The following is a 19,334-nucleotide window of genomic DNA, read 5'->3' on the forward strand; positions in this document are numbered from 1 at the left end:
AGTTTCTTCTCTCCTCCCACCGTGTTGAGGCAGGATCTGTCTTCCTGCTTCTATGGTGCTGCATACTCCATGCTAGCTGCTCCATGAGCTTCTGGATAATTCTCTAGTCTCCACCTCCTACCTCACATACAAGTGCTGAGATCACAGGTGGGCACCAGTGCCTCTGGCTTTTCACCTCAGTTCTGGAGTTCGAACTCAGGTCTTAGGTCTTGCAAGGCAAACACTTTCCTCACAGAAGCATCCGCCTGGCCCTAGGGTTGTTTTTGGTTGGGTGGGTTTTTGTTATGGGTTTTGTTGTTGTTTTTTGAGACAGGATTTCTCTGTGTAAATATGTTTCCCTGGGTGTCCTGTAACTCACTTTGTAGAACAGGCTGGCCTTAAACTCAGAGATCCACCTGCCTCTGCTTCCAGAATGTTGGAATCAAAGTTTGCTCCATAACACTGGCTCTTTTCTCTCTTCTTCTTCTTCTTCTTCTTCTTCTTCTTCTTCTTCTTCTTCTTCTTCTTCTTCTTCTTCTTCTTCTTCTTCTTCTTCTTCTCCTTCTCCTTCTCCTTCTCCTTCTCCTTCTCCTTCTCCTTCTCCTTCTTCTTCTTCTTCTTCCTTTTTTTTTTTAACCTGGTCTTAGGCTTGTTGCTCTGTTTGTTTGTTCATTTGGTTTGTAAGTCAGGGTCCCGAGGTCCCAGGTTGGCCTTGACATTACTATATAATTGAGGGTAACCTTGAACTCCTAGTCTTCCTGCTTCCATCTCCAGAGTGCCAGGTGTGCAAACGATGCCTGGTCTGTGCAGAGCTGAGGTGGAACCCATCACTTCATGCATGCCAGGCGAGCTCTCTGTCACCTGAGACAGGGTCTCCGTGAAGTTCGAGTCAACCTTGCACTCAGTGGGACCATACCCAGTCTTTCCATTGTCGGTCACCTCTGTGAAACAATGCAATCTTTATTCCTCTCCAACTTATCATCCCTCCACTTGATGCACTTGCTAGCTTCTTAGCCTCTGCATGTGTATATATGATATGTGCAGTCCTGGCTCACGGACAGAGGACACTGCATCAATTATGGGGATTCGAGCAGAGACCCTCATGCTGTGTGGCAAACACTTCTCAGTAAGCATCTCCTCACTCCTGAGATTTCTCTCAGCTCCCCCCTCCCCAGCCCACCTACCCTTTTTTTGGTTACAAGGCCTGAGCATGTTGCCCAGCTTAGCCTTGACTTCCTAGATTCAGGGGATTCCCCTGCCTTAGCCTTCCCAAATAGTTGGGCCCACAAGCACTCGTGCCACCTTGCCTGCTGATGACTTTATGATCTCAGCCTAAATGCTGCTTCCTCCAAGAGGCCTTCCTTGACTACCCAGGCACAGTAAGCTGGTAGGCCTTACCTGTCTCCGCTGCTTCATCTTTCATAACTGTCCTGGACTATCGGGTTGGAAGCTCAGTTCAAATGCAGTGAGAATCTCTGTCATGCCCAGAATGACAAAAACTATTAGACAGACAAAGTCAGCTTCTGAACTCTCTCTCCTAACAGGCTCCTCTGGAGTGTCCTCACTGTTCAGACTCCCGGAGGAGGCAGGGAGGGAGATATACAGTGTCCAGAGAGGTGAGGAAGTCAGGCCTCAGGGAAATTAAAGGCTGTGATTAGAAGCACTCTGGGGACTGGGTACATACCTGCTAATCCAGCTGTGGGAACTGAGGCAGGAGAATTGTAGGTTTGAAGCTAGCCTGGGTTCTACAGTGAGTTTAAGGCCATCTTAGGCCACAAGATACAAACTGGGCTGCAGAAATGGCTCAGAAAGCACTTGCTGAAATCCTGAAGACCAGGGTTCAGATCCCAGAACCCACCCACGTGATGCCGGATGCAGTAGTAGAAGCAACTGCGATTCCTAGTCCTTGGGAGAGATGGAAGTCAGATTCGAGAACAGGAGACTCAGTCTGAAACAAGCTGGAAGGTGTGGTCCCGCACCATGGGTAACGCTCTGACCTTCACAGACAAGCCAAGGCCCTTATGCATGTGCAGGCATGCGCAGACACACGGAAATCTTTCAAAATCAAAAACGAAGCAGATACAGGGTCCATAACTGTACACCCAGTGCTCAGGAAGTAGAGGCAGGAGAATCAGAGGTTCAGGATCATCCTCGGCTAGCATAAACAGAAGCCAACCTAGGGTATGTGATTTCCTTAGAACAACGGGGCTGGAGCTGGGAATGACTACTTTGGTACCTTTTAGTTGAGGCACTCTTGATGGGGTCCACTTGAACAGAAACAGCGCCTTTCTGGGAAGCCTCAGTTCCTCTTCTGTAAACTCAAGAGTTGCTAAGGAAGACTTTGCTGCTCTGTGCTGGACCCACTAGGTGTTTAATCAGTTATCAGCCCTTGCCAGTTACATGGACATTGGTAATGGACATGAAGCCTGCCTAGCCTTTTCCCGGGAAGCCCTGGGCTGAATGCCCTGGAGGCAGTGGGAGGCTCCAGGCCACTCATCTCTGCTCAGATAAGTCCCTGCAAGTCCGCTCCTCCCGCCCGTGCCTCTGAGTTTCAAATCCCCAGGTCCCAGGGAGGGGAAGGCGAGTCGGATGGCGGCAGCAGCAGCAGCAGCTGCTCCGGGATGGAGGCCAACAGCCGCCTCGCTCCGCCAGCAACATTCCTGCGGGACCTGAGAACGAGGATCCCTGCCAGTCACCAGCTCCTAGCGCCCCCTGGTGGCCACGTATGAGCTAGGGGAATTTGACCATTTATAAGTCTGCAGAGCCCTGCCTGTCCTGCCAGCCTTGAAGAGGCTGAGATTGGAGGACCACTGCGAGTTTCAGGCCAGCCTGCTCTAAATTGCGATACCTTCTTTTGAAAATCAAAGCACCAGCGAGTTGGTTGTAGGGCCTGTGGCTCAGTTAGTAGGCAGACTGCATAAAAGGCTGGGAGTTCTGGGATCCATGCTCAGCACCACGTAAACTGAGTCTGTTTTTCCCACTTTTGATCAGGTAAAGGCAGGGGAATCAGGAGTTCAAAGTCATCCTAAGATACATAGTGAGTTTGAGGGCTACAGAAGACCCTACTTCAAAACAAAAACTAGGGTTGATGAGGCGGCCAAGGGGGTGCTGGCCAGCCTGAGGACCTGGGTTTGATCTCTGGATCCAGATGCCGGAAGGAAAGACAACTCCTGCACGCTGTCCTCTGGCCCTCACAGGAATGTGGTACATGTGCGCACACATACACACAGAGACACACATCTTTAACATGTATTTTAGAAACAACAATTCTATACCAGCCCACATCTGGATTTCAAATTAACCCAGGGGAGCCTATATCTTCCCCCCACTAGTCTCCTGATGTACTGTGGTACTGCGGAGGGTTTTTGTTTGTTTGTTTATTTTGATTAGTTTGTCAACTTTTGACAAGCTTGAGTCATCTAAGACGAAGAACCAGCAATTGGAGAGTTGCCTCCATCAGACTGGCCTGGGATCAAGTCTTCGAGGCATCTTCTTGATTAATGATGATGTGAGAAGGCCCAGCCCATTGAGGGCAGTGCCATCCCTGGGCAGGTGGTCCTGGAGGTATAAGAAAGCCATAGACAGCTGGGTGTGGTAGCTCACACCTTTAATCCCAGCACTTGGGAGGCAGAGGCAGGTGGATTTCTGAGTTCGAGGCCAGCCTGGTCTACAAAGTGAGTTCCAGGACAGCCAGGGCTATACAGAGAAACCCTGTCTCAAAGAAAGAAAGAAAGAAAGAAAGAAAGAAAGAAAAGAAGAGAAGAGAAGAGAAGAGAAGAGAAGAGAAGAGAAGAGAAGAGAAGAGAAGAGAAGAGAAGAGAAGAGAAGAGAAGAGAAGAGAAGAGAAGAGAAGAGAAGAGAGCAAGCCATGGACATCAAGCCAGCAAACAGAGTTTCTCCTCTTCGTCAGTTACTGCCTCCAGGTTCCTGCTTTGCGTTCCTGCCCTGGGTTCCCATCTGAATGGATTGTACACTGTAAGGCTAAGTAGCCCTTTCCTCCCAATGTTGCTTTTGGTCCTGGCACTTATCACGGCAACAGAAAACAAACTAGGACTCCTACCTACCTTGACTCCATGAATTCCTACCTCAACCCAGGTTCTGGAGCTCAGTCCCATCGTTAAGCGTGCTGTGTGGCCCTGTGTGAGGTGTCCAGCCTCTCTGTGCCTTGTTTCTTACAAACACAGTTTATGGCAAGTATTTCTCCACTCTGGGCAAACTGAGTGTGTAATGCTGTTCCAATTGACTAGGTTGCTTGAACAACTCAAAGAAAGAGGGTGCCATGTCTGTGGCAGAAATACCTGTGTCACAGGGTCCTTTATTTCTGCCCTGTTCAGTGCTGTCTAATAACTTGAAACTGGGTGTCTTGCTTACCTTTCTATTGCTGTGGTAAGACAGTGACTAGGCAATGAATAGAAGTAAGAGTTTGTTAGGAACTCACAGTTTCTGTCCATGACCATCATGGTGGGGAGCATGGAACAGGCATGTGACAGGTGGGAGGTGGCAGGCAGGCAGACAGGCAGGCAGGCAGGGAGGGAGCTAGGCAGATGGGCAGGGAGGCAGGGAGAGAGGCAGGGAGGCAGGGCAGGCAAGAAAGCAGGGAGGCAGGGATGGAGACAGGGAGGGAGGAAGGGAAGCAGGGAGGGAGGTAGGGAGGAAAGGAGGGAGGCAGGGAGGCGAAAGCAGGCAAGCATGATGCTAGAGCAGTAGCTGAGAGCTTACACCTGACCCACAAACGCAAGGCACAGAGCAAAGTGGGAATGGTATGGTCTTTGAAACCTCCAAGCCCACCCCATAAACACAGCTCTTCCAACAAAGCCATACCTTTAATCCTTCCTAAGAGTTCCACCAAGCATCGCCAACCAAGCACTCAAATATATGAGCTTTGGTGGGACATATGACTTTTCATTCAAATACCACAGGAACTTAAGGAAAGAGGGTTTAATTTAGCTCACAGCTCAAGAGTGTGAGCTACAGTCATGGCAGAGCTGTGGCCACAGGAGCACGAGGTCACGCTGCATCCACAGTCAGGAGTAGATAGAGATGGATGCTGGTGCTCATTTTGTCTCCTCTTTTGTTCATTCCAGGATCCCAGCTCATGGCATGGCACTGCCCACCTCAATTAACCCAGTCGAGAAACTCCCTCGCAGTGGTGCCTAGAATCTCAACTCCTAGATGATCCCAGATCCTGTCATAATGGGCTGGAGAGGTGGCTGGAGAGCATGAGGACCCGAATTTAATCACTAGCAGCCTCTTAAAACACTAGTCACGATGACACATGTCTGTAAGCCCAGCCTGTGGAAGCAGAGACAGGCTGCATCTGGCTAGTTGAGTTCTTGCCTGGTTGACTGGATGAGCCCTGGGTTAGTGAGGGATGAGCATGTCAGAAACAAACAAACAAACACAAACAAACAAAAAACAAAGAAAGAAAGGGAGGAAGGAAGCCCAGAGAGATGGCTCAGTGGATAAAGGCATTTGCCACCAAGACTGATAACCTGAGTTCCATCCCTGCAACCCACAGGGTAGGAGGAGAGAATTGGCTCCTGCACGTTGTCCTCTGACCTCCACATGCATGTACATACAAGTTCACATACACCACATTCACACGCGCACATACAGACACATACACACCCCAGTGTGGTGACACTGGACACACAACACACACTTGGTCTCTAGGTGTTGATCAAATACTTTTCATTGTAATCTGCTGGACCTGAGGTGTGGGTGATGGGAACTGATCAGTGGGAAAACAAATTAAAGAAAAAAGTGACAGGGATGGAGCTTAGAGCCCCAGACACCTTCACTGTTGGTCTATCTGCTGCCCTGGGCTCCTTAGCATCACCTATCACCTTCAACACAGAGAAACACTTAGTGGAGGTGGGGGAAAAGATCAAATCCCCTAGCCAACTGTGATCCCTTAAGAACCTAAGACTATAAATAGACATCAGTGTTCTAGAACCTGCTTTCAAACATCAGCAAAAAATTCCCAAGATCCACATGAAAGGAGAGAATGGGATCCAGCAAGTTGTTCCCTGACCTATGGAACTGTATATGTTACACGTGTATAACTTAGTATGTGCACATATGACAGACACACAGGGAGAAAGAGGGGAGAGGGAGATGGGGAGGGGGGAAAGGGAGAGGGAGGGAAGGGGAAAGGGAGGGGCAGGGGGAGGGAGAGAATGCTAGCTGGATATGGTGGCCCTTGCCTGTAATCCCAGCACCCAGAAGCCTGGAGAAGGAGGCTCCCTAATTCAAGGCCAGTCTGTTCAGAGTCCACCTGCCTTGTTAGAGTCTAACTTGCTTTGAAGATGTGATTCCTCAGAGGGCTGTTGAGCCCTAGTTCCCCAAAGCTGCAGTTTGTTAGTAATTCATCTGTTTTGTCTGTGTGGTGTGCACATATATAGCGTGTGTATGTAGGTGCATGCAGGTGTGCACGTATGTAGAAGCCTAAGAGAAGATTAGGAGTTCCTCTAGTGCACACTCTACTTTTAAAACTACATTTATAGCTGGAGAGATGGCTCAGTGGTTAAGAGCCCTGACTGTTCTTCTGAAGGTCATGAGTTCAAATCCCAGCAACCACATGGTGGCTCACAGCCATCCATAATGAAACCTGATGCTCTCTGTGGTGTGTCTGAAGACAGCTACAGTGTACTTACATATAATAAGTAAGTAAAATTTAAAAACTACATTTATAGCCGGGCAGTGGTGGTGCTGTTAGGAATCACTGAAGAATGACACCCCAGACTCATATAGTATGCAAAAGCAAAGAGCATTTATTCAGTTGAATTTCTTTTTTTTTTTTTTTTGTTTTTTTGTTTTTTTTTTGTTTTGGTTTTTCAAGACAGGGTTTCTCTGTGTAGCCCTGGCTGTCCTGGAACTCACTTTGTAGACCAGGCTGGCCTCGAATTCAGAAATCTGCCTGCCTCTGCCTCCCGAGTGCTGGGATTAAAGGCATGCGCCACCACACCCAGCCCTCAGCTGAATTTCTTGCATGCAGGGGTCTCCCTCTGGTGGACTTGCAGGCCAATTGTCAGAGGATTCCAGGGAGGGGTAAGTGCCCTTGTCCTTTTACCTTCATTGCTCATCTCTGTCTCCAGGGGTCTGACTGATTCTACAGTTGGTCAGGCTCTGGAGACTTCCCAGGGGGTGGCTTAGTCATTCTAGCTATGTATTCTTACATCAAGCCAGATGACAAGGTGTCTTCAGATGGGCTGCCACAGCAGTGGTTGGCTGACCACAGGTTTTCAGATCCAGGTTCTCATTTCTGGGAAACAGAAACTTAGGCCTCATTTCCCAGACTGCCAGTTGGCAGCCTGTCATGGAGTCAGCCTGGCTCTGGCTAACTCTCGGTCCATACCTTTAATCCCAGCACTCAGGAGGCAGAGGCAGGGAGATCTGTGAGTTTGAGGATGGTTAGGGTTACACAGAGAAACCCTATCTCAAAAAACAAAAACAAAACAAAACAAAACAAAAATACACCTGTGCATCTATGCATTTATTTCACATGCACACTGGGGTGAAGGTCAGAGGACAACTTGTGGGGGGTTGTTCTCTCCTATTTAGTGGGTCCCAAGCACAGAACTCAGGCTGTCAGCCTTGGTGTCAGAGACCTTTACTTACTGAGCCCTCTTGCTGGCTCACAAACATGGAGGTCAGAGCAGGCCTCGCATGAGTCCGTTCTCCCCTCCTCCTTGTAGGTCCCAGGGACCCAGCTTTAGTTCACCAGTCTTGCTGACAAGTGTCTGACCTGATGAATCATCTTGGCCACCTCATGTTTTAAGTGTGTGCTGGGGATTTGAACTTGGGTCCTGTTGCTTTTACAGCAAACCATCTTACCCACCAAGCCATCTTTCCAGCTCCCTGGTTATAGGTGCTTTTAATTTGTTTGTTTGTTTGCTTGCTTGCTTGTTTTCTTCTGTTTTTAAGACAAGGTTTCACCATGTGGACTGGGTAGCCTTGAACTCTGAGATCTACCAGCCTCTGTCTCCTGAGTGCTGGGACTAAAGTCATGCTCCACCACACAGAGCCCTGGTTGGTTGGTTTGTTGGTTTGTCTGTCTGTTTGTCTGTCTGTCTGTCTGTCTGTCTGTTTGACTTATGCAGCTTAGACTGGCCTTCTGCTTTAGGCTCCCTGAGTGCCAGAATCACGGGCATGTGCCACCCAGTTCACTGTGAGCTGTAACATTTAAGGACAAAAAATGCACATTGGGCTTTTAAGTTCTCAGAAAATGTCCACACTCACAGGAGTGATTTTATTTGTCACACTCATGGCCATGGTGTGCTAAGTAGAGCCACACTCACAGACGATGCTTCCTGGACAAACGTACATTAGAGTCATTGATGGACGTCAGAGGTCATGCAAGAGGCAAGACTGTCCAAGCTGAGACTAGGCTGTAGCTCACTTGGTAGTGATCACCCAGCTGGGAGCCCTGGGTTCCATCCCTAACACCTCACATCCTCTGTAGTGGACATACCTGCAATCCCAGAGCTCAGGGTTAGAGGCAGGAGGATCAGAAGTTCAAGGTCATTCTTGGCTACATAGTTAGTTCAAGGGTAGCCTGAGCTACATGACAGGCTGTTTCAAAACTAAAATAAAAATACTGATAATATTAAATAAAAATAATAATTGTAAATTGTCCAAGCTGCAGGCAGACAAAACCTCAGAAAGAATTTCTCTGCAACTCCAGCTGTGTCCAAGCGAGATCGACATTCTCTTTAACACACACACACACACACACACACACACACACACACACGCCAGCCAGCAGGACTTACTGGGGACAAAGCAAGCCTTCTTCCAGGAATGTGCCCAGTGTGCTGTGCTTCCCTCCCCGCCTTTATTTAATATATATCATTTGCTTTCTGGAAATAGAGGCTGGTGTAGGTCAGGAACAATGGACAATGGACCTTATTTACCAAAAACAACCATTGCCTGCAAGGATGGGGAGCCTAGTGGGTGCTTGCTTGGTGCAGAAATCAAAGACCAGCTCAGCAAGAGCTGGAGGGGAGGCGAGTGTGAGTGTGTGTGTGCACACTCGTGAGTGTGTGTATGTGTGTATATGTGTGTGCACATGTGTGTATGTCTGCGTGTGTATGTGTGTGTCTATGTGTGTATGTGTGTGTGCATGTATGTGTCTGTGTGAGTGTCTGTGTGTGTGTGTATCTGTGTGTGTCTATGTTTGTGCATGTGTCTGTGTGTGTATATGTGTGTACATGTGTGTGTGTCTATGCCCATGTGTGTCTATGTGTGTCTGTGTGTGCATGTGAGTGTGTGTGTGCATGTGTGTGTGACTGTGTGTATGTGCATGTGTGTGTGTGTGTGTGTGTGTGTTTATACCCTGCTCATTCTTTGAGACACTGAACCTCTCAAAGTCCTCTCACTGAACCTGGGACTTGCTGATGGGTTTAAACTACCTACCCAGCTAGTGTGAGCCCCAGGAATCCACCCGTCTCTGTCCCCAGCACTGGGACTCCAGGCACACACCACACATAGATAGTGGGGATCTGAAGTCAGACCTCCCCCCCGTTTCTACAGGAGGCATGTTACTGACTGAGCCACCTCCTTAGCCCTTCCCTTTGTTTTTTGAGATGACTCTCAGTCCCTTCCTGCCCCTGGACTTTTGCACCTCCTTCAGGAGTGAGTCTTCTTCATTCCTTCAATCTGAGGCTCTCCCTCTTCTGTTCAATTCCTGTTTTTCCCTCTCTTTCTTTCCTTTTTTTTTTTAAAAAAAAAAAGGCAAACCATAGTATCATATAGGCCAGGTTGGCCTGGAACTCCAGCTGTAACGAAGGATAATTTTAAACTGTTTGTTTGTTTGTTTGTTTGGCTGGTTGGTTGGTTGGTTGCTTGCTTGCTTGCTTTGAGAAAGTCTCTCTATGCAGACCAGAATGACCTTGAACTCATAAAGATCACCTGCCTCTACTTTACATTGCTGAAAGTATAGGTGTGAGCCAGCACACCTGCTTTCTGTGTCCCTAAGGATGGAACCCAGCCCTTTGTGTGCATATTCAACACTCCACCCATAGAGCCAAATCTCCAGCCTGCAAGAGGATTTTTTAAGTTTTATCACACTTGTTAATAATTGTGTGTGCCCAAGGGCACTCACATGGAGATCAGAGGGCAACTTTCAGAAGTCAGGTCTCCCCCTCCATCATGTGAGGCCTGGGCATGGAACTCGGGGCCTTAGGCTTCGTGGCTCCTGCACTTACTGCTGAGCCCTCTCATCGGCCTTGGAGAAGATTTTGATCCACGTTTCTAAAACAGCTCCACGTCTGAAGCTCCTGGGCCAGACAGGCTGAGTGCCAAAAGGTCACTCATGCCTGGAACTGGAGCCTGGAGAAAATGCTTACTGTGTCTTGTGGCCACAACTATTGCAGAACCTCAACAGCAGCCATCTAGACCTGGGGGCCAGGGGAAGTGCCACCTGTCACTAGCAGACAATCCTCCCGCCAGCAGAGAGGATAAACCATCTGTGGCTCTCCTTCATGCCACTCTGACCCCCTAGACTGGGCTTATCTCAAGGCAACTGTCTCCAGCGCCCCTGGGAGGTCTGGCTGAGGTTGAGGGGCATCTCCTAGGCCCCTTCTGTTGGATTTACAGGTACTCCCCTTCCAAGCTGTTTAAACATGAACTCTGTCAAGATAAGCCAACACCAACAGACCTGGGCTCTATCTCAGGCACACCGTGGACCAGCCCTGGATCCTGGGCTTCTTCCTGGTCCTCACTGGCAGCCCCTTGGGCCATGCTGAGCCTCCCTCATGAGTCACCCAGGCAGTGCTTCCCAATGACTATCTAGTCACTGAGTTCCTCTTGTGTCTCTTCTGGCCTCTAACAGGTACCTCCAGGTGACACCCTCAGCCACCACACACACACACCGAGTCGTGAAGGTTGGCGGTTCTAAGAACATCAGTATCTATGCCCACTCAGACTCCAGGAGATACCTCTTGAGGTGACCACCATGGTGTGGGACTCTCTGGTGAAGAAGACAGTGCTGTCCAGGAGCCTGATCATTGTCAGTGGAAAATGGCTTCATAGTTCAGATGCCTGCTCCAATGGATAGTCCTGGCTGTCAACTTGCCTACATCTGAAATTAACTAAAACCCAAATGGCCAGGCATACCTATGAGAGATTTTTTTTTCTTAATTAAATAATTTGAAGTGGGAAGGCCCACCTCTAATCTGGATCTTCTCCGTGGGAAGGAGATCACATTTAACCTGGGCCACGCCTTCCGGTGGCGGCCGCTATAGAGGACGTGGAAAGAGGAAGCTCCTGCTCTGCCTGCTTGCTCTTTACAGCTAGCCCCTGCCTCCACTGACATCACAGCTTACTTCTTCAGAATTCCAGTGCAGCTGAAGACCAGCTGAGACATCCAGTCTCGTGGACTGAACAACTACTGGAGTCTCGAACCGTCCATTCATAGGCAGTCATGTTGGACTAGCTGGACCATAGCCTGTAATGCTAATCAACCCCCTTTCTATACAGATTCATCCTGTAAGTTCTATTACCCTAGAGAACTAAGACATCTGTAATAGCCTACTATTACAGATGATGTAATAGTAGGCTATACAAGAGATGACAAATGGCCACAAAATGTGACTCTAGGCACAGACACTAGGGAGGGCTTCCCACAAGGAGCACTGTGACATCCATGCAGGACCTGGATGAATTTGTAATGATTCATGTCCTATCTGTTTAGAAATAAGAAGTCCCCAAACCTTAAGAGCCAAGAAAGGCTAGTCCATGTTTAGATGCCTATGAAAGCCATAGAGGATCTCCTGTGCCTTCAACTTGGGAGGCTGAGCATGGGCTGGGCTCGTTCCTCCTTTGACAAAGTGTCCTTCTGCAGTGAGCAGCCTTCACAACTGCACGGCAAACTTGTTTCCTGTATTGGTTATTTTTATAACCATTTGACAGAAGCTAGAGTCTTCTGAGAGGAGGGAACCTTAATTGAGAAAATGCCTCCATAAGATCAGACTGTAGGCAAGCCTAGAGGGCATTTGCTTAGTGATTGACAGGGGAGAGCCCAGCCCATTGTGAGTGGTGCTATCTCTGAGATGCTGGTCCTGAGTTCTATAAGAAAGCAGGCAGAGCAAGCCATGAGGAGCAAGCCAGTAAGCAGCACCCCTCCATGGCCTCTGCATCAGCTCCTGCCTCCTGGTTCCTGACCTGATTTCCTTTGATGAACAACAGTGATATGGAAGTGTGAGCCAAATAAACCTTTCCTCTCCAACTTGCTTTTTTTGTCATGGTGTTTCATCACAGCAATGGAAACCCTAAGACACTCCCAAAGACAGGCCAGTCAACTGCTCCTTTGGTTTTCAGTATATAGTGTGTGTGCTCAGTATATGTGGGTAGAGGGAAGGAGCTACATGCACACGTGGAAGCCAGAGTGCCAAGCATCTTCTATTACTCTTCATCGTATTTTTGTTGTTATAGTTGACTTTTGAGACAAGGTCTTGCTGTCCTGATTGTTCTGAAACTCTCTAGGTAGACCAGGCTGCTCTTGAACCCATAGAGATCTGCCTGCCTCTGCCTCTGCCTCTTCCATGCTGAAATAACAGACCTGGTTTTTCCATTTTGTTTGTGCTAAGAACGTATTTTTATTTTTAATTATATGAGTATGAGAGTATGTGCACATGAGTGCAGCTTCCCTCAGAGGCTAGAAGGGGACATTGATGCCTTGGAATTGGAGTTACAGAAGGCTGTGACTACCAGACATGGGTTCTGGGAACCAAACTCAAGTCCTCTATAAGAGCAACAAGTGCTGAGCCCTCTCTCCAGCCCTTCTATCTTAGGGTTTGAGATGGGATCGCTCACTGAGCCTGGAGCTCACTGATTGGCTAGACTGTCTGTGTCTGCCAGCACTGGGGTTACAGGAGTGTGCCACCATGACCACCCGTTACATGCGTACTGCGGATCTGAGCTGGGGTCCTGGCACCTGCGCAGCAGGCACTCTGCCTGCTGGGTCATCTCCCCAGTCCTCTTCATTTGTTCCAAAAACATGGCCAAAGCTTTACCCCTAGAGAGGGGGATCCCCTAACAGAGCCTGAGGAAAGTGAGTAAATCTCTCCAGCTTCTCGAGAGCCTGGTGTAACCTCCACCAAAACAAGGACAACAACGTGTCCTCACCTGGGTGACTTGCATGCCTTACTCTGACTTCCCATCCACAGAGAATATGGGGCTGGAGTTTCTCCATGCTGACAGGCAGACAAGATAGTGTGTACCCCTGCTGGGTCCTTGGGGGCAGCTCTGTCTTAGGGTTTCTGTTGCTGTGAAGAGACACCATGACCACAGCAGCTCTTATAAAGGAAAGCATTTAATTAGGGCTGGCATACAGTTCAGAGATTTAGTCCATTATTGTCATGGCATGAAATATGGTTGCATGCAGGCAGACGTGGTGCTGGAGAAGGAGCTGAGAGTTCTACATCTGGATCAACTGGCAACAGGAAGAGACAGTGAGCCACTAGGTCTGGCTTGAGCCCCTGAAACCTCAAAACCCACTCCCAGGGACACACTTCCTCCAACAAAACCACACCTACTTGAACAAGGCCACATGCCCTAATCCTTTCAAATAATGCCACTGCCTATGGGGCCATTCAAACTTCCACAAGCTCTTATCTCAAACACCCTAAAATCCTCACCAGCTCCCGAGGTGTTCCTCCTCTGCCCATTCTCTGAGGGAGCTGCTCTTATCTCCCTGAGACCTCTCGCCCTCCTATCCTGTGTCAAATGCTCAGGGTCTTCCAGTCTCTCTTAGTTCAGTATCTTGCACTTAATGTGAACCACAGGACAGAGCCTGTATCAAGATATCTCACACTAGACATCAAGGTGGACCCTGACAGGGAAAAAGGGGACTTGTGAGCTGCAGTTGAGTTGCATGCTGGAGGCACAGACCATCAAAACCCTTTCTCAGGACAGTTACAAGCCCTGCCCCTTGTACCAGCAGAACCCAGAGTCACTGTGACCAGCCTGATGGCCAATGAAGTCTTCTTTCCACTATGGAAACTGGTTAGGCAGGAAGGGCCCTCTACTGGTATTTTAGGAAACTGCATGCTAACCTCATCCCTCTCCCCGGGAATGTCCTTGTGTGATGGGCAGCCTGCGTGACTGCACAAGGCAGCCTTTCTCCCAACAACAGAGACCCTCACTGCTTCTTTTGTCAAGGGTTGGCCCAAGGATTTGCTCCTAGGGAGTAAAACCTCAAGAAAACCTGAGGAACATGGCCATCTTTACCCACATCCCCAAAAGCCTGATGTACCCCTCAAAGACAGGCAGCATAGGAAGTCACTGTCTATCTTTCTATGTCCCAACTTTCTGTCACAGTTTAGGGGCCTAGACCATGGAGGCCAACTACCAAAGCACAGACAAGCAGAAGTTCAAGGCTCCCGTTAATATGAAGGAGTCCAGTGAGGAGAGTGTGTGTTGAGGACATGTGGAGGCCAGGGTGGAGGTCAAGGGGAAACCATAGAGGAGAATCAGCCAAGACATGTGACATGCTGGGGGGTCCCATCGATCGGATCATGTCCAGTGCTCCCGTCTTGTGTGGTCAGGCTGAAACCAAACAAGACAGTCTTCCACCTTAGCAACGAGGCACTGAGTATTGGCATCCAGGCCTGGTGAGTCCCCTTGATCCTCAGTCCTGCTAGAGGACCAGGGAGACGGAGGAACCAGACAGATGGAGGACTTGCTCCTGTTACAGTGTGACTCTGGAATGTTCCCTGTGTGCTGGAATGCTGGGCTCTGGCATAGGGTGCTACTGGGGCTTTTGCGGGGTCTTTCAGAGGAAGAGTCTCTGAAGGAAGTGGGTCACTGGGGGCCAAGTGGTCCTGAAAGTTAAAGCCCTGTGCTGCTTCCTGCTGCTTCTCTTCAACCTGTCTACCATGAGTCTGTCCCATGCTCCCAGGGCCTTGAAGCACATCATGTCTTTCTCACCATGATGGACTGAAACACCCCTAAACTTATGAATCAGATCAACCCATGCTCCTTTAAGTTGCTTCTGTCAGGTGTTCTGTGACAACGATGACAGCTGATTTCTGTTGCTGTGACTGAGAAAGACTATAGGGAGGAAAGAGTCAGTTGCTAGCCATCTCTCTAGCCCCATGACCCCCATATTCATTTTTGAAGCCACCTTGGCCTCTCCCAAAGCTAGGCTGCTGTCAGGCAGCTCCCCGGCCTCCACCTCTTGGTGCTGGAGTCGCAGGCTTCTGCCTGTTTTAGTCTGTGTTAGTGATGAATGCCAAGGCTCCATGCACTCTAGGCAGGTACTCCCCCACAGAGGCACACCCCAGGTCTAGGCTCATGTTCTGAATGCAGTGAGGTCCAAATATCACCTTCCGAAATCATGATGTCATAGGTGTCTCCAAGCTATTGTGAGACCTTTCACTCTCCAGGTAAGTCTGCAACAAGCCGACTGATAGGTGCGTGCTGGCCATCTTCGGGGTCTGATGGATTCCCATCAGGTCACCACCCAGAGCTCACTGCAGAGGGTGGAGGAAACTGAGTCCTGCATCTTCCCCAGCCTCCTCCTCTCTGCTCACAACTCATGCCAATAGCCCATATTCCCTCTACCTTCCCCCAACACACACACACACACACACACACCATCCTAACTGTTTCCTGGAGGCCGGAGCTATGTCTCCCTGAAGAAGAATATGGTATTCAACAGTCCTGAAAAACTTCATGAAGGCTTCCATCTCCCTCAGGTGACACCAGCACCCAGGGATCCTTTGGTGGTCACGGTGTTGTTCTGTTCCAGCCATGTAACCCCAGGATCTGAGTGAGTTTCCTTATCCAAGAAATGAGAAGAGGCTGAGAGGACGGCCTTGTGTGTGATGTGCTTGCTAAGTAAGCACAAGGCTTGATCCCCAGAGACTCTATTAGGAAGCTGGGCATGGGCTGGAGAGGCTGCTCAGAGGTTAAGAGCTCTTGCTGCTCTTCCAGAGGTCCTGAATTCAATTCCCAGCAACCACATGGTGGCTCATAATCATCTATAATGAGATCTCATGCCCTTTTCTGGCCTGCAGGCATACATGTGGGCAGATCATTGTATATATAATAAATAAATAAATCTTAAAACTTAGCAGTGGGGCTGGTGAGATGGCTCAGTGGGTAAGAGCACCCGACTGCTCTTCCGAAGGTCCAGAGTTCAATTCCCAGCAACCACATGGTGGCTCACAACCATCTGTAACGAGATCTGGCGCCCTCTTCTGGAGTGTCTGAAGACAGCTACAGTGTACTTACATATAATAAATAAATAAATCTTTAAAAAAAAAAAACAAAAAAAAAACTTAGCAGTGGCTCACAGCATGGGAGATATGGAACCTGAAGAGGCCATCTCCTGTAGCCAGACAGGAACCCCAGTGGAGCAATAGGGACACTAACCCACCCAGAAAACTCTCAAAATTTATTGTTCACAAGAAATGCAGGGCTGGGCAGTGGTGGCGCACGCCTTTAATCCCAGCACTCGGAAGGCAGAGTCAGGCAGATTTCTGAGTTCGAGGCCAGCCTGGTCTACAAAGTGAGTTCCAGGACAGCCAGGGCTATACAGAGAAACCCTGTCTCGAAAAACCAAAAAATAAGAAAGAAATGCAGGGATGGGGAATGGAGCAGAGACTGAGGGAATAGCCAACCAATAACTGGCCCAACTTGAGACCCATCCCATAGGTAAGCACCAATCCCTGACACTATTAATAATGCTTTGTTATGCTTGCAGACAGGAGCCTAGCACAGCTGTCCTCTGAGAAGCTCCACCCAGCACCTGACTCAGACAGATGCAGACATCCACAGCCAAATAGTGGATGGAGCTTGAGGACCCTTGTGGGAAAATAGGAGGAAGGATTGCAGGTCCCAAAGGGGATATGAAATCTACAGGAAGACCAACAGAGTCAACTAACCTGGACTCTTGGGGTTCTCAGAATCTGAATCATCAACCAAAGAGCATGCACAGGCTGGACCTAGGCCTCCCCACACATATGTAGAGGTGTGCAGCTTGGTCTTCATGTGGGTTCTAAACAACGGGAGCGAACACTATCCCAAAAGCTGTTGCCTGTCTGTGGGATATGTTCTTATAGCTGGGCTGCCATGTCTGGCCTCAGTGGGAGAGGATGCACCTAGCCTCAAAGACTTGATGTGTTCAGGTGGGAGGATACCCAGGGGGGACCTGCCCACTCAGAGGAGAAGGGGAAGGGAGATGGGGGGAAGGATTGTGGGAAGGGGTGCTCAGGAGGGGGCAGTGAATAAGTAAAAATAAATTTAAAAAGCTGGCATCTTGGCTCATCTCTGTAATCCCAGCACTGAAGAGGCAGAGACAGGAGGGCATAGATAGATAGATAGATAGATAGATAGATAGATAGATAGATAGATAGATAGATAGATAGATAGATAAGGTTTGCTCATAAGATAGCAAAGCCGATGTCCTGAATTCCACTCAGTACCTATAGAAAGGAGAGAGCCTACTCTCACAAGCTATTCTCTGACATCCACATAAGTATGTGTACCTGTGTATGTATATGTAAGCATACCTGCACACACATGTATAAACATAAAAGAAAAACCTGAGGTAGATAGGGCCTGAGGATGAGCAGCAAAGTCACTTTCAAGCTTCCACACACATGCACACATATGTACATGTGCAAACAGAGAGAGAGAGAGAGTTGGGAAACAGTGTGACCAGGAGGGAGGGGAAACTGTAATTTCCCTGTCTCTCCATTTTCCATAGACAGGGTGCCCACCTGCCTGAGACCCTGAGCCTCCAGAATGGCCTGTCCCCGCAAGAGGTAAGAGTGTCCAAGCAGAGACCTCAGGAATAAAGAATGTTGCAACTCCAGGAGGCTCTCTGCGGCATCAAGTTAACAAGAATGCCACAGTATTTCAAGCTGGGGTTGCCATTCCATGTTCCGGTCAGACACTAGGCTCGTTACACCCAGGGACTCAGGGTAAACTCGTTACACTCAGGGACTCAGATCTGTAAACAGATCTCATGAGTGGGCTCAAGCCAAAGTTGAACCCATTACACTGTGTGAATGAATCCCAAGGCCACTCCTCATCCTTTTCTCTTCTTACACTAAGTCTTAAGCCCAGGTTGCCCTTGAACTCACTAGGAGTCTAGGACAGTCCTGAACTCCTGATCTTCCTGCCTCACCTCCCCAGCACTTGGAATTACAGATGCACACCACGGTGTGCCCGGTTTACACAGTACTGGGATAGAAAAGCCAAGGCTTTGTGTGTGCTATGCAGGCTCAAACAACTGAGCCCTCACCCCAGCCCTCTTCCAGATCCTGAGCTGGTGGACATTACAAAGCCCGACCTTTAAAGCAAGTCTACCTCAGGCTTCCCCCAAGCCCCAGGATCTCCTACCCATTCCACTCTGAGTTTCTCATTCCAGCCTACAAGCTAACACTCAGACCATGTGTGACAGAGTTCATAAAAACTCGGGTGGACCGTGTCCTGGCCCTGTGCAGTGCACAGCTTAAGTGATCGCATCTTGGCTTCCGTTTCTCACTCTGTCTCAGGTCCATATGACTCTCCAGTATCCAGGGTCCCTGTCCACTGCTAGAGCCACAGATCATGCGCCTCAGAAGATGGAGAGGCTGCGCTGACCATCAGCACAGACGCAGATCTGAAAAGGCTGCCCATTGTGGTATCGATTCAGCAGGGACAGGTGGGTAGCATTGGGACCTTGTGGCCAGAAGTGCTAGACTGACCCCCTAGACGTTCCACAGCTGGAAATGGGGGTCACCCTCTGACCTAAGGCTTCAACCAACATGACAGCTTGGCCTTACTCAACCCAAGAGAACTCTGGGAACTTTCTACATGTCAAGGCAATGTACTGGACAAGAAGCAGCATTTAAGCTTTCTACCAGTTGGAAGGCAGAGGCAGGAGAGCTCTAGGGGCTCACTGGCAAGTGATGAATGAGCAAGTTCCAGGCCAAACACAGACCCTGTCCAAAATAGGAAACTAATGTGTGGCTAAGAAAATGGTTCTGTGGGTGAAGAATTGCCCCACAAGCATGAGGATTTGAGTTCATCCCCCCAGTACCCATGTAAAACTATGGTGCTCACCTGTAACCCAGTACTGGGAGGCAAAGGGCTCCAAGGGCTCGCCAGCCAGCCAACCTAGCCAGTCCCTGAGATCCCAGTTCAGTGAGAGACCTTGTGTAAAAATGTAAGGTGGAGGGACTGGAGAGATGGCTCAGCAGTTAAGAACACTGACTGCACTTCCAGAGTTCCCAAGTTCCATTCCCAGCACCCACATGGCAGCTTACAACTATTTGTAACTCCAGTTCCAGAGGTTCTGATACCCTCACATAGACATAGATGCAGGCAAAACACCAGTGCACATGAAATTTTTAAAAAAT

Source organism: Mus caroli, unplaced genomic scaffold (genome assembly GCF_978045245.1).
Source record: "Mus caroli unplaced genomic scaffold, Mus_caroli_1 scaffold_11, whole genome shotgun sequence".
NCBI lineage: Eukaryota > Metazoa > Chordata > Mammalia > Rodentia > Muridae > Mus > Mus caroli.